Below are 3,746 nucleotides of genomic sequence, written 5' to 3'. Positions count from 1 at the left end.
TCCTGTGCTGCTTTTTGAAATCTTCTGTTCAGCTCTTTATTATCTTGAATTCTTCCTTCTGCTTTGGCTTCTTGGTGCTCCAGTGCAATATTCAGAGTCTCTTTGATGTCCATAAAACAAACAAACAAAAAAGAATTTATATTGGCTTGTTTTTTAAAAAATAAAATTAGTCCTCCCCTGCACATGATCTTGGAGTTATACAATTTGAGGGGTTGTGGGGCGGGGGGCAGGGGGGATGAGGGAAATTGGAAAAATCTGGTCTGAAAAGCAATGTATTAGAATTTTGTAAATAAACTAGTATCTTAAAAAATAAATAAATAAAATTAGATTTAAAGTCTTTCCTATTAGGCACAAATAAATTCCACTTCTGGAATGTAAAAAGGACAAAAATATCATGAAATGACAGTTTGGGGTCTAACTCAGGCATGTCTACTGAAAACAGTGCCTGTTTGTGTACCATGGAGTCTGAATGGAATAACAGATGACCCCCCAGCGGGCTTTCAGAGGCAGTTAATCACATGGAAGGAGATTGCCTGTCCTGGTGGATTTGAGCTGTATGATGCACTGTAGTCCAAAGGCCACGCCTCTTTGCTAGTCAAATCCACCAGCAGCTTCTATGGAGAGTAATGGGCAATCTCCTCCGCTTTCAGAGGCAGTTAATCACATGGAAGGAGATTGCCTGTCCTGGTGGATTTGAGCTGTATGATGCACTGTAGTCCAAAGGCCACGCCTCTTTGCTAGTCAAATCCACCAGCAGCTTCTATGGAGAGTAATGGGCAATCTCCTCCAATGCAATTTACAGTCTTGGAAAGTCTCTGGAGGGTCAGGAACAAGTCAGTTCTGACTCCTCAACAATAAGTTTGAGTTTTCCCCAAGGCCTGTCTTCCTATAGGTTCTGGCTGGCTTTTAGGCACTATTGTTGTTATTAGGTAAACAATCCTATGAACAACAGATCTGAGCTCTGTCCTATCCTGTGCCATCCACACTCAATCAAGCCCATTGCAGTAATCACTAGATATCCCGTAAGACTCGCTTCTCTTCTGTTTTATCTTAGGATCTCTCCAATCTCTCTAATCTTGCCTACAGACAGGAGGACAGAGGTAACCTGCAAGTAAACAAGCAGCGAGGATTGGACAGAAAGGGAGGAGGTGGGGGGAGAGTGTCAAGCTGATGGATGGAGGTAGCCAGGCAGGGAGCTATGCTCTGCAGAGATCTCAGAGAGCAGGAGCCTGGAGCTACCTGACCAGGGACAGGTCTTCTGACTTGCTTTTTCTCCTGCCTCACAGGCCTCTCCTTGCTGACTCCAGGGACCCCTCTACGTTGGAGGGTTTTCCTCCATCCATCTATCCTCCATTCCTGCCTCCATGCCCCAAATGAGTCCATCAACTTTCATGGTTTTGGGGAGTATCTTTTTGTTTTGGTTCTTAAAAACAATGTTCTTGATTTCCGCCCCCCCCATTGAAAAAAAAAAAAGGCAAAATAGATTAAACATAAGACTTAACCACTGAATTTTTTTTAATATGGAAATTGATTATTACATTTTCATCAAAACTTAAGATGTTAGCCATTCCTTCTTGCCTTTGAAAAAAGGCCAAAAGAGACACATCGGCCACTTTGACAACCTTAAAGTGGACTCCAGGAATGTCAGCAAAGCATGACCTTTGTGACCAAATCCAGCAAGAGGAACTTCCTTGTTCTCCCTGGTAAACTCAAGCAGCCATCCCTGGGCACGAAGACGGTGATTTCTTGCTGTTCTTGAAGAGCTGGACTCTGACACACTCTCTCATGACAGAATTTGGCTGCTTGGCCTCAACATCCACTTTTTTTCTCTAAAGGGTTTCACAGCTGTGCCCAAATGGGCTCTTTGGGTACTGTTTATCACACCACACTGGTCACGTCGGTGGCTACGTGGCTTCCTGGGCATAGGAAGACCTGCGATGCTTGCCCATGTCAGTGTGGCCACCACGGCTCACAGCAAAAGCACTGAATCATTCTTAAGTGTACAATTCAATGACATGAAGCACATTCACAATGTTAACCAGCTGCTGTTGCATTGATTTGAAATGCCTGGCGACCCCGTCTGGGTCAGAGTGAGCAGGACTATGCTCCACAGTTTCTTATGATTTATTTTTACTTATGCAAAACTTATAAAATCATATTGGCTTTTCAATACAATAATTCATAGGCATTGTTTTATAACATTAATTGCCACTAATTAATGTAATTAATTACAATGTTTAATCAATCCATTAGGTATTGTCCTTTCCTTCACCCAACTTATCTATTTATTGTTATTCCCTTTCCCTCCCTGCTTATATTTATTAATCCTCCAAGGTTGATTCTGTGTGTAACCCTTTCTTCAGCTTTTTATAATAGTCATACCATAATTGTCTTTTTGTGCTTGGTTTATGTCACACAATGTCATTTGTTCTAGACTTATCCATGGTATACAGTGTTTCACAAATCTCGAACCTTTTCTTTAATGATGAATTAAATTCCGTTGTGTGAATATAGCATAGTTTCTTCAGCCATCTGTCTATGGATGGACATTTGGCTGTTTCCAATCTTTACTGTTATAAAAAATGCTGCAAGAGACAGACATGGTTGATTCTGTCACAGCTCTTATTTCTTTGAGATATATACCTAGTTGTGGAATTGCTGGACCAAATGGTATTTCCATTCCTCTAAAGATGACAGAAGACTTGATGCCTTTGAGTTGTGATGCTGGAGAAGAGTCTTGAACATACCATGGACCATCAGGACTACCTGCAAGAGGGTAAAACCAAGATTCTCCTTGGAGGCAAGGGTTTTGAGGCAAAGGTTTCTTGCATACTTTGGGCACAAGGCCAGGGGGGGAGTGGTTTTTAGAGGAGGACATCATGCTTGGAAAGGTGGAGGGATGGCGGAGGAGAGGAAGACTCCAGATGAAATGGATTGACACAATGATGGGGGTAGGTGTATCAGAGTCAGTGAGATTGGTTCAGGACAGGGCAGTGTTCAGAGCGGTTATACACAGGTTCTCTATGAATCGCAGGTGACTTGCTGGCACATAAAAACACAACAAGGAACTTTCCAACTGCTTCCAGGGTGTAGCCACAGTGCTCTTTGCAGGCAAAGATGATGAAGCTTCCTTCGCCTCACATACTTTGAGAATGTTGTTAGGAGGTGCTATTCATTGGAGAGGGACATGGTGCTTGGAAAGGTAGAGAGGGTCAGTGAAGGAGAAAACCCTCGACCAGGTGGATTGACACAGTGACTGCCACAATGGACTCTAGTGTATCAGGAAGTGTGAGGATGGCACAGGGTTCAGATATGTTGGTCATAGGGTCACTGTGGGTCATACTCTCAACTCAGCAGAACTCCCAGTGGCTAGACTTCTGGGAAATAGATTGTGAGACCTTTCTTCTGAGGCCCTGTGTGGTAACTGGACCCTTTTGTAATTTTTTTAAAAAAATGTAATCATAGATTATTTTAATTATAAATAGCTAATACATGGATTTCTTTCTGGTATTCTCTGCTTTCAATATCACTGTATTTTATTGGTTGACCAAGTTTGTTTGGTTTTTTTAAATATTTTTATTTTACGCAGGTTATGCACATGGACTTCACCTGATGGTATGCATAGGAATCAGATCGACTACATCTGTGGAAGGAACCACTGGAGAAGCTCAATATCAGCTGTGAAAACTAGGCCGGGGGCTGATTGTGGAACAGACCACCAATTACTCATATGCAAGTTCAAGCTG

The sequence above is a fragment of the Elephantulus edwardii genome, unplaced genomic scaffold (genome assembly GCF_000299155.1).
Source record: "Elephantulus edwardii isolate Elephantulus edwardi_28Jun2011 unplaced genomic scaffold, EleEdw1.0 scaffold00049, whole genome shotgun sequence".
Lineage (NCBI taxonomy): Eukaryota > Metazoa > Chordata > Mammalia > Macroscelidea > Macroscelididae > Elephantulus > Elephantulus edwardii.
This window is presented reverse-complemented; position numbering follows the sequence as displayed.